The following is a 13,678-nucleotide window of genomic DNA, read 5'->3' on the forward strand; positions in this document are numbered from 1 at the left end:
TAGTCTATAAGTCATTTTTTTTATATCCTACACAAGATATGTAATATAAAGAACATAAAAAAAAAAATTGTTTGTATGGTATTTTTGAAGTATTATATATCGTATACCTACATTTCGATTTTTAGTAGTAAAGTAATTAGAAATATTCATTGCACGAAAATATATATATTCTAATAGGTTTTATAATATATTCTCTTAGTTTTAAATACTCTATAAATAGGTATATCAGATAAACATTTATAAAAAATAAATTTAAATAAAAATACATTTTTTTTTTTTTTCATGATTGTATACTTGTGTATATTAAAATCATGATAATCTGTATTAGACAGTTCTTAAAATATACTGTTAGTCATTATAAGAAAAAATAATGTTACATTTTTGAACTAATCAAATAAAAAATATTAGTTATATTTTTTTTATTACATAGAAAATAAACTAACAAAAAAAAAAATTACTAACAGACGTCTCTTCTTAGCCTGTTAATATTTTGTATTCCATAAAACAAATATGGCTAATTTATTTTCATTTCAATTTGAACGGCTACTTGAATAAATATCGAAGTGGTCTTAAATATAGCCTTGTTTTATAATATAGAATGGTCATTGGCGGCGTCACACTTGGATATTTACAACTAACCTTGACTATCCTTAGGTTTTTTAAAATAAATAACCAATTACGTAAATATATAAAATAAAATATATACTTAATATACTTTACATCAAAAACCAACTAAGAGTATCAATGAGTTCACATAAAATTTAATCGTTTATTTAGACTTTTTCATAGAGAATAAAGTTTTATATAGTACGGAACAATAAAGAATTATGTAAAAATAAAACAAATCTACTATGAAGATTAATTATTAATTCAGTGTTTTTAAACACATATCTAACAATTGTTAAAGTTGATAAATCGATCTTAGTAGGAAATATATATATATATTGACTTATGATCCACAATCATTAATATAGTGGCAGCGGAGTAATTACGCAAGAACAAAAAAATATGAGGTGGATATTTTATTTGATATAATAGGGAAAAACCCAAGAATTCGAGAATTTTTGGTATGTAGTTAAAAATTATAATTATACTCTTATATTTATACTTATCCTAATGTCACAGATCCAAGAACCGAAATCTCTTACGCGTCTTACAGAGTCTCATTTGTCAGTATAATCTTCTTCAAAAAGTATAAGAAGGGTGAAACGGTAACACAATATAATATTACGATCGACAGCATCCCACAACTTCTCAGAAGTAAAATTGTGGGACGTTACTTAAATAATAATATTAGTAATAATATCGACAAGACGTATGTCATATCATATGAAGATTTCCGTTCCTGTATACTTACTCCAAGTCCGTCTTTGTAGTAATATTTTGTGTAAATACCTAGTCTTAGTGTTTCGGTCGTGTTTTACGAACAATCCCCACTAGATTCGTGAACATTATTGTAAGTCGGCAGCCGTTGTCGGCAATACGTTTTTGTGCTGTTATTAATCATTTATGTTCCGTGATTGATGAGTCGAAAAAACTCGCTTGCGGAGAACACCTGTTCCCGGAGCGCACGTCCAAACGTGTATCCATACTTTTTGTGAACTTTTCGATCGGATTAAAAGTGAACCAAGTGAATATTTTCACGGTGTTTGCTAAAGAAGAAGAAGACCAAATATTTCCTACCACCTTCTACACTGTGTAAAGTATATTTACACTTTTAATTCGATGTAATATCATGTACGAGTATTAAAATATTACGTATGAAATAAAATCAATGTTGAAATCTCGTTTTACGGTGAATTTTTGGCACAGTTTTTTTTTTTTTTTTTTGCTTGGTTGGTTATTTTATTTACAAACATATTTTTTCTGACGAGATAGATATGTTTTAAGTAAACAATTTTGTGAACAAATTACCTATATGAATGTAAATATAATGATGCATTATACTATATTTTATTAAAAAAATAATTTGACTTCAGTTCAAGTATTGAAAATAATTTCTTAGAAAAAATTTAAATTAATGCAATTATTAGTCTAGTCACACTTTGGATACTAAGTATTAAAAAAAAAAAAAAAAAAACATTTTTAGGTATTATAGATTTTTAGATGTTGTAATGTGTCGGTGAATCATTAAAATCCTGTACAGACAAATGCCCATTTTGTCACTAGTCTTTTTTTTAAATTTATACTTAAAAAAGTACTTAAAAAATATAATAATCACGAAAGTGATGTAGTATGTATTTTCTTTATTTTCATTATAATTTTATCAGAACCATGTAATAATTTAACTATATTATATGATATATTATACAAATATAATATACATAAAACAATATTATTCAATAACACAATTATATTGTAAATTAATGCTGCGTGCATGGCAAAACTACAATTATTTTTGTATATTTAGCAATTAACGAATTATCTTCCCTCACACTCCCTAAAAATCCCCCTTGCCGTCTAAAACGATCCTGATGCAGGGATTTACTCTAATAAGTCTAAAAAAAAAAAAAAAAAATCAACAACATAACATAAAATAACTTAACCTAATATAGTTGTATTATTAAATGTCAATTAAAGTGCTTCTAATGCGAAGCTTGTTCTCTCTCAGGGATATTCAATTAAAAAAAAAAATAAAACACATTGTTAACAAAAATTCTTTTTGTATATAAACTGTTAAACATATCTTATTTTAATAGTATATTGCATTAAAGTTATATGTTAGCCAATTAATATTAATATATAACTAATTGCTTTTTGGTAGATTGTATTATAAAAAAAATAAATATATAACAGCTGAAGATGTGTAATATTTTACTTACAATTATTTTCGATAGGTTATCTAATAACAAGTATTAAAATAATGGTTTTCAATTTTAACGCATTACATTTAAATGTAAACATTTGATATCAAAATTCAAAATGTTCGACGTGCTAAATGATCTAAAACTAATTTGATTTGTTTTATGTTTTTATTTTAAAATATTACTCATTTAAATATGGAAATATTGTATATTTTATTTGAATAACATTTATTTTATTTATGAAATTATTAATTTTAATGGAATTTACAAATCTTCACACAGTATAACTAACTAATCGTAGTTTAGCTTTTAAGCTATTGAATTGCTAAATTAAGTCACTAATTTACACCCAACTGATATTCAATGACAGCTTATACAGTTATGATTAAGTAGATTACATACTTTTATGGATTTGAGTAAGTACATTGATACAATTATTTAAATAATTACGATTCATAAGGCCTGACCATTACTTCAGACTAATAAATGCCGATAAATTTACTTAAATGTCTATTTTATTTTTAATTGGATATTATGATATACATTATTAAACATCTTAAATTTGATCACAATATCGTATTTTTGTACCGAAAATGTAGCATATAATATTATAAAATGCATAGATTTTTAATTTTTTTATTATTTTTAATGAATATCAAAGATATTTAATTTATTTTGAAATTATATTTCTCATTACTTATAAGTACGAGTAGTTAGTAAATAATACTTAAATATATATACCATCTAGTTTAATTATTGTTGACAATGATGAATTAATAATTATAATAATATTATAAGTTAGCAGTTCAATAATCATATAGTATAAATTATATGAGTATAAAAAATATATGTTATATTTCGTAGTTTATCTAATTTAGTAGTTAAAAATAAAAGATAAAAACAGTTTTTCAAAAAGATAAAATTATGACATAACGCATAATCACAGATTTTAATATAATATTATATTATGTCATAATATATATACATACTTGTACATAAGAGATTGGTTAGAAAAAATACGAACGAGTTACATACAAAGTATCCTTCATACCTGTATACGGTTTGTATAAAATGTAAGCTTAAGATGGAAAAGGTGTGAAAGACTAAAAATACCTTTTAAAGTTTCAAAATCTCATTATACGTATAATAACATGTATATATTTAGACAAAGTTTAAATATGTTTTAAAATATTAGATAAATAATAACCTCTTCTTAATATTATTATAAAATATTATTATTACATTGAAAATTAAAAATTGTTATTAATAATTGTTTTCTGATTTCAATGATATAAATTTCGATGCACATTTTTTTAAGTTTTAAAGGTTTATTTTATATTATTTAAATTATAAATTTAAATTTCATTAATTTTAAATAAATCAGAAATTATTTATTTATTTATTATGTTATAACTTATAAATTCATATACCTAATTAACAATATATTGAAAATTATAGGTAATATAAATGTATATTTCTTCTTATATTATTAGTGATAAATTACCCGCTATTTACTTCAATATATAAAAATGATCAAAGAAAAATTATTCACTTAAAGACATAAGTTATAATATATCACTAGACATGCCATTTCCAAAGATGCAAAAATACCATCTTATAGTTTTATCTACAAAAGGTCTGCAAATAAAACATCCAGATATCTTGATTATTATATGTACTTAAACTATTTTAATTATTTATCACAATCATATGAGATGTTCAATATTTCGAAAGAAAATCAATTATTGAGTATTCTATAAAGTTAATAACAACAAATATAGATCACATTTCGTTTTTACCTGAACTGTATTGTATTAATTTAATATTAAGCTGTATTATAGTCGATTTTTTTTTTTTTTAAATAATTAATTTCTCCTTCTTAATAAATAAATAATTTCATCAAATAAAAATTGAGTTTTCTATATAATGTAATGAATTGATTGATATATATTTTTAAATATATCTATGATTTTTCTGTACTATAACTCAAACCTTTTCGTGTCTTTCTGAATTCAGTTAATTTCGACCGTCATTAAATTTGTATCTATGAATGAAATCTATTTTGGATTAGGTTTTTAGATTTCAAATCATATAGTATATCATAATATATTATGTACTATAGGTGTTATTATTTAATTTTTGATATCTATAAATATTTTCCATACATTTTATCATTCTATTTTTTTATCATTAATACTTGTTTAAAATTTAAAATTAATATATTCTGTTCTTCTGATATATATATAACATCCGTTCGAAAACTAATAAAAATTATTTTTGTATAATCCGAAATTAAAATATCTATTATACATAAATTCAATGAGAAGTATGATATTGTTATAATAGAATTTTATGTGTTTGGTAATAATATGTTTTTTTAAATATCAATTGCTCAATATTATTATAACATAATGCTATGAATTCATTAACATCGTATGATTTACTTTATTTTATAATAAAAAGACAACTTCATTCAGTTATAATAATTCATTATTACAATTTAATAGATAATATTTGTAAGTAATTTGGTTAAAAATATATTTCTAAACTAACGTAGATCACATTTTGAAGCCGAATTTCATTTTTGGAACAATTTAATTGAGTGTGATTTTATAAAGCTAATTTCATAAAACGTGTTGCAATTAATTTCCGGTATGTATTTCAATTGCTTTTAATTTGAAAAACATATACTCAAAAAGCCTTTATAATACAATGTTTAATGTTAATCTTATATTTTATATATAATTTATAGATAACTCAATAAGTTTGGAAATGGTCATAAATTGATTGGAACCGATAACTGATAATATAATATAGTTAATACGATTATTAAATATTTTACATTATAAATATACGGCAGCGTTATCTGTTATTGCTTCATGTAGGTATTAAAATATCCATACAGTAATTAAGAGTTACCAAATTCATGCACACTTGATAGGTACGATCTAAATGATAATTAAATGAACGTGTTAGCTTTTATTTTGAATACGTAAATATTAAAAAAAAAAACTACTTAAACTTTTACTAAAATGTTAATTTGATCGTACTGATGTATTCAAATTAATAAAGTAATACTTCACGGTAAGTTTTTATCTTAAGTTTATCTAACAGCCATATAATCTTAATTTGTCTTCATGCAATCTCTTACGTTTATTTAAGCTTCTTAAATAATAATTTTAAAACAACCTTTTATTTTATTTGCAATTAATTCTAATTGTTTAATATAATCATTTATATAGCTTCTTAATGCATTTAATTTAAAATATTCCTTGAAATATTTATACTTAAATTATATGTGTTTTTAATTAATATATAAAAACTGTTTTTATATGAAACTACTATCAGATTACAAATAAAATCAATTCATTAATAATATATTCTTATTCATAAAAATATTTACAATTGTATTAGTATTTTAAAACGTATTCACTAAGCAGATAAAAAATATATAAAATGTTACACTATGTTTAATTAATGAAAATAATATACATTTTTTAATTGCTTTGTGATAACTAATCATTGTTTCAAATATATTAGTGGGTAATAATTGCATACGATTAATAATGTATTTTTACGTAACTAATTTGAATGCCGTTTTAAAAATGTCAAACGTCGTGTATTATAATATGCATTAAGCACTTATTCATAATTTTAATACCCAATAGTACTTAAGAATTATGACAATCAGTAATCATTTTTAAATACTTCATCTGAAGTTTTTATTCTATGTATAACTTTTTGAAGTATATTCTATTCTTCTATTTAATGTCTGTCGCCCTTTTCGGTTTTTATTATATATTTTTTTTTTAATCTACAAAGTATTGATATATTACAATACTATTCACTAAAGTCGTACAATTTTGTTCATTTAGATACTGTAATATTTAAAATGTGCTTATATATATATATATATATATATTTTATGAATAATCATCTTGGGAGATAGATCACACAAAAGTAAACTTTTAAAATTAAAATAAAAAGTTTGTTATACTCATGGTAAATATATATATTTATATTAACTTAAAAGCAAAACGCAATCACCTTATCGTTTTATCGATATAAGAGATTTATATGATGTGTACGATATAATGTATTATAATTCTCATGTGTTAACATATAGAAGCATATCAAGATTATGAGACGTTAAATGAAAAAAATAAAAATAAAAATAATAAATATTAAAGTAAAAGAAAAATAATTTGTACGCTAAAAATGGACGTGTCAGAAATAAACTCTTTATTACGGAATAGAGTACAAAATCATTATTATCTTAAACAGTTATACGTGAGTGTGTAAAGGATATATTATTATTATTTTCACGTAAAACAGTCTGTAGGTGAATACATTGACTTTGAAGTGAAGTTTAAATAGCTATCTTAACGACTCCTTTGTTTCGTGTAACATATATTAACCCAACAGTAGTCAAATATGATATATAGTTTATAATCAATTATTTAAGCAGTCTTGGAAACATGACGTTGAAGTATATAAAAAAAAAAAAAAATTATTTTTGTTGACAAATATTAATTATATTAGACATTTAGTGTACTATATTATTTTTTTTAAAACAATTCAGTGATTTATTATACTATTGGTTATAGCTGATAATATCATGTCGCAGAAATACATGTTATAAATCTATTAGTATATACATACATCATCAAGCTAACTTATTATATGCATATTCTTAACGTGTTATAAAACTACTGTTTATATGGGTTTTTTTTTTTAAATTCTTCATGAATTTAAAAATGTATTATGTACAACGTGTGTACAGTATAGTGTAGTATGATACATCTAAAGCGTTGTTGATTTTCATTAGAAAATTGTTTATGATTATATAAGTACACTATATTTTACCATAATAGAGACGATAATTCTTGTGAAAAAATATACACATTACCGTTCAGAAATATTAATATAAGCTACTAGGAATTTTATTTTCATGAATCTCTATTTAAATGTCTAAAAATATAAAATGATAAAATAAAAAAAATTAAAATATTTGATAGACATCAAATTTAAAATATTGTGGCATTAATATCAATTGAATGGAAATTAATCAACATATTTAAAACGAAATATACAAAATACATCAATATTTTTGATAAATAAATATTGTTATATTGCAATTAATATGAACTTTTTAAAGATTAACATAAAAACCTAGAGTTTTAATTATATAATGTTAATTATTTGATATCGTGAAACTAACACTAATATAACTATTAAAGCGTATTAATAAATGATTAAGGTTGGTAGTTGATTTGAATACAAAAGCTAATGCAATATTCCATTCGTAAAAGTAACAAAATGTTATACATATATTCTGGTTAATTTAACTTCGAAATCTTTATAAAAGTAGAGTATTAATTTAGTTTGAATGAAATAACTAAAGAAAAAAAAATAGCAGATTTAGTACGGGTACGAGTACAAAAAACCCCAAAAGTCGTATGAAACATGAGATTGGAGGGCTGGCGTGTTTTTGTATAGAAAATTTCAAATATATTTTTTACTATTTTTTAGTACTCTATTTGTTTGAACTATTATACACTGTTGCCATTTTTAAGTCTAACAACTGTATAAAAACGTTAATCAAGATGTCCTCGTGTGGAGAACAGATTCACATCTAACTCAATTAATACTCTGGGCCGACTTGAATTCCGTCATAGAACTAACATAATATCTTATCACAAATGAAGATTTTTCTTCGTTGCGCATAAATTTTAATTTATAGTAATAGTTGACGTAGTCTATTTCACTAAAGTGACCGTATAAAAACATATAATATAGTTAGAGGTATGGTGAATTTATGTCAAACATAATTGTTCAAAATGTATTGAAAAAAATAGTTAAGTGCACATAGTTTGGTGTAAATGATACCTTATACTATTCTCTTCATATAAAGTATAAAAATTTAAAAAAATGTTATCAAAATTTAATCAAAAATAACAATTAATAGTTATCTTTGGTGGTAATAATAAGTAACAGTGTTAACAATAAAGACATTATGGTATATATATGGTTAACCATTTGGTTAAGCAACAATTGCCAAAAATTGGTAGCATATTCACAATTTATATTGAATTACAATTAATTTAAGGGATCATGTTAAAGTTAGAGTGGTAAAATTAAATTAAATGATAAAATTTGAAGTACATTTTTACTAGTAAAATATTACCTTGTAAATTAACTTACTCACATATATTATTTAAGTAAGTATTACAAGTGGTGGCGGGAAACGCCTTTTTTCCAAGCAATCTTGTAGATCTAAGTGTAATAATAGTAATAATAATATAACTTATACGATACACAAATAATATATTATTTTATATTTTTTAAGAACAAAATTTGCGGAAAATAGGAAATTGATCGTCTGCCGGAAAGTAATAATAATATCGTGTTTTTAGCGGTTAGTCGCGGTCGCGTAATGGTTTTTTAATGTCTGTGCATTAGACTGACAGCATGGCTGCGGACAGAGCGGGGAAAATAGTGTATGGTGTACGAGGACCAGTGCGCTGCAGCTGGGTGAGAATAATGATATTGTATATTATTATTAATGTTTTATTATTACTATTATTATTAATAAAATTATAATCATATATTCAATTTGGTATCTTACCGGTATAAGACTTTGGTCTTCTGCTTAGACGTTATATCGTGTTATCCAATTGAAAAAAATAATCAAAATGATCCAGGAAGAAATAACAAAGTTTATAAAAACAGTGAATATTAATCAAAAATAATGCACTCAAAGTCAGCGGAGGAATACGGTACAAGTCTGAAGTCATACAGTTTCAGTTCACCGCGAAACTTTACGCGTTCGTAATGTCGTTGACGAGTTGGTTTAAGTGGCGCGCGAGCGTTAAACACACGTTCGACGTCTGCCCTACGAGTCAGCGAGAATACTGAGTTCGGTTTGGGCACCACGCACGGCGGCCGGTTTATACCGTCTCAACCACCCCTAAATTAACCCCCCCCCTCCGTTCACCATCCACCATAGCGATTGCCCTGAAAGGAAAGGGGGAGCGCAAGCGCGTCGGCAGTCCACGCGAAATTCACCGACACCAGTTACACGCTAGCGGGCTACCACGAATTTTTGCCAGCACTCTGTCTCGAGTTAGTTTGGATATTAATAATATAATTATCATCGTAATTATTACGGCTGTGAATGTAATATCTTACAAATTATTTTTTCCTTTTAAATAAAAAAAAAAAGAATTGCAGAACTTTCCAAAATAAGAATTATTTCTATTTAATTTTCCGTTGCCACTTGTAATCCAGATTTTTACATTGTGTGTCATTAGGTTCGTTTTGAAATTTAACGATTAATAATATTTGTTTATACGACAACCTCAATAGCACATTAAAATGCTTTCAAAATTGAAAAAAAAATTACTTTAATTTTGAAAAATATCAATAGGTATTGCGTAAAAAAAAAATTTCTTATTCCTATTTAATACTACATGAAATGTATATACCTACTATAAAACAAGCATAGCATAACTAACTTTGAAAATGTAGATAAAACATAAAAATCCCAGCACCAATAATTATTATATTAAATTATATGATTAATATTTCGACATCGGAAATGCGATTCGATTATAATGAGATCTAAAAAGAATAAATATGAGACGGCGTTGTGACGACGTGCATTATAAATCTAATATATTCAGAACTTTGTGTATTTTTAAATAATACATATATTATATTGAATTATTTCAAGTGTGTACTACACTATTCTAGTGTTATGTTTCGGATATATTATTGTGGGATCTGTATGGACACCTACAGGTTTCAGACAAACGGATAGAATTATAGGTACCTAAGGACACACATCGAGCTGTGGAGCGCTGTTTTTATTAGAGTTCTTCGGTATTAAAATATAAAACAATATCTATATTACAACCAAACGTTATAACTTATAAAAATATATTATTTTATATGTATATTAATAATTTTAAAATAAAGGTTTAAAAATATAATTCAAATATACTCGGAAAACAGTCAATCTTGTCTATATTATACAAATACTTAATAAAATAGTTTTTAATTTTTACTTAAAAATGAACGATAATATTATTCAACATCACTGATAAAAATTTAATTCAAACACAGCCAGGTACTCTGCTAACTTTGATTTAATTACGTTGTACCATCGATGAGAATTTATCTTTTTAATAAAACTTCAATGCTAGAAAACTATTCACATATAAATGCTTTACAATATTGACGTAATGGATTTTATCTGATCAGAAAATCATAGAAATCACGTTTATTCTTTGTCCCTTGATACTGTTGCAATATCGTAGTTGTACCCATGCAATTTACAAAATTAAAATAATCGACGACATTCATAACTTTACCCCACAGTAGGTTGCCGAAATTCGTAGCGAGTACAATGATATTTAAATAGCACTCAGATATCAAATACCTACATTCAATTTTATACTTTATGTATGTTAATTAAGTACAGTCATTTGAAACTTGTTTACCACGTGTTCATTTACACGTGTATAATATTGCTGAAAACCACCCGATGTCACGATATAATTATTTGTTTACTCACGTAAACATACTCTTACCCCTACCCTTTTTATACAAAATAATAATACGAAAAAAAAACTTAAAACTTCAAAATTCGTTTTATTTATGAATAAACATTTTAAGGACTAAATAATAAATAAAATAATAAAATAGTTTTTACTTTTAAAAAGAACATAATTTTTATAATTTTTATAGTAAGTATTTATAAAAAAAAAAATTGGATATTTTTCATTATAAAATATTTTCCCTGTCTCAATATTTAAAACAAATATATACCATAATATATTGTAATATAAAACATGTATTATTTGTTTCAGAATGTAGAAAAAAAGTATAATTTAATACGTATTCTATAATTAATTATTTTAGATGTGTCTAAAAATAATATGGTTGATTGGAGTATCTTGCAAGTTTTCGAAAACTATAATACTAACAATATAACTGGAATCAATTTATTCAATAGAACATTTAAAATTATTTGTATATAAACATTAGAAATATTATACGAAAGGAAAATTTGAAACTATAAGAAATATTAGAGGCTTAGCCTGCAGTTAAATATAATATTATTATCGGATTTCTTTAATAATGCCATAAAAGTCAAGGAAAATTTGCTAATTAAAAAAAAAATTGTTTTTACAAACCAAGGGAAAACGATAGTATCTGAACCAGCCGTGTGTAAATAAACACTTATTTGATTTTTTTAATTTTAATAATTGCTCAATATTTAATTTGTAACTGTTTGTTGATAAATAGTTATGAATTGTAATTGCCAAGACTTGTTTTCCATTTTATTTTTTTTTGTTTTTATCGTTCATAAGTGTCTTCATTAATTCAAATGTGTATTTTTTTTATTTTTTTTTTTTTTCATATATTTTATTAAATCTTAAAACTGTTTTATCATAAATATTATTTTACATGCAGCTATATGAATTTAAATTAATTAATTTAAATTTAAAGTATTATTTGAGATAATCTTAAACTTTTTTTTTTTATTATTAAAATATATTTACAATCTGCTATTGAAAACAATATGTAATAATTTTCAAAAAAATGTTATCATAATAAGCACATGAATCATTTTTGGAGGAAGTTATTCATTAACAACACCTTAAAAAGTTTTTTTTTTTGTTTTAGCTTAAAATTCTCCTTAAACTTACAACATTTTTATCTAATACTATTATAACGATAACTTATTCAGTAAACTTTAAAAAATAGGTACCTATTAAAAATTATTATAATATTAAAAACTTACTAACATCATCGATGTATTAATGAGAATAAATTTATTTCAAATTTTCATAACTATAAAAATAAAATAACAAATAGTTAATAAAAACAAACAAGATAATTGTGCTATAAAATAATATCAACAAAAAAAATAATTAAAATTCACTTATAATCAATTTTATTATTTATGCAAAAATAAATTTTAAACAGAATTTTATTAATGAAATCGCATTAACATTTTTGACAGTTTTTGAATTATTTTAGCTAAAAAATACTTTCAGATTAATTTACACACTTAGTTTTTTAGTACTTTAGATATTAAAATATCTAGTTTTTAAGTGTTTATTAATGTATAAATCAATATTATGAAAACAGCAAAGAAAATAAAATACTTGTTATATTTGTTATTTGTATTGACATAATATTGTGTACTACCCCGCTGAACTAACAGACAATAATAGTACTGTAATAATAATAATAATTATTATTATTATTATATATTATATTATAAATATATGTGTAATTATATCTCATGGAAATACCTGTTAGATTATATTTTTTCTGCTCTTATAGGCCAGTCAAATATTCTCCTTAAAATGTATAACCCAAACAATTATGTAGCCAGCTATCAATCTAACCAATCTAGTTATTATATGTATACCAATTTAACACCATAAAAAATTGCTTCTCTTTAGAAATTATCCATTACTGCAATCGACTAAAAATAAAAATAAAATAAACGTATTACGTATTTCTTTTTTTCCAATGTTAATCGAATAGACGATGTGCAAATAATAACTTGAATAGATTTAATGGTGACTTTTGACAACAAAATTAGTGGCAGTGACAGAATGATGAGTATTATTTCTCGAATTTCATATTTTCGTGGGTCGTATAATATCTCATGTTGTATGGGTGTCACTACAACCGAGTGTATTTGGTCGTTATGTATCTTGACAAAATTGATTGGTTGGGAATGAAAATATAAAAATAGAACAAAATATGATGTAGATGGGTACTTCCAAGGGTTCCAGTAGAGAGTTAATTTATTAAGAAGTCAGAGTGAATAAAAGTGGACACCATATTAT

The 13,678-nt window shown here is 23.7% G+C and overlaps 1 protein-coding gene across 1 annotated transcript in view; it reads right to left on the reverse strand.

Annotated features, from left to right (window-relative positions):
* The window catches only part of LOC112604164 (acid sphingomyelinase-like phosphodiesterase 3a), a 196,052-nt gene extending 186,352 nt beyond the window's left edge, over positions 1-9,700 (reverse strand). Inside the window, exon 1 of the mRNA XM_025353067.1 lies at positions 9,433-9,700. The gene's annotated coding sequence lies outside the window, so the exon portion shown is untranslated. The remainder of the gene's footprint in view (positions 1-9,432) is intronic.
* Positions 9,701-13,678: the final 3,978 nt, after the last annotated feature.

Source organism: Melanaphis sacchari, unplaced genomic scaffold (assembly GCF_002803265.2).
Source record: "Melanaphis sacchari strain LSU unplaced genomic scaffold, SCAv2.0 Contig11_pilon_pilon, whole genome shotgun sequence".
Classification (NCBI taxonomy): domain Eukaryota; kingdom Metazoa; phylum Arthropoda; class Insecta; order Hemiptera; family Aphididae; genus Melanaphis; species Melanaphis sacchari.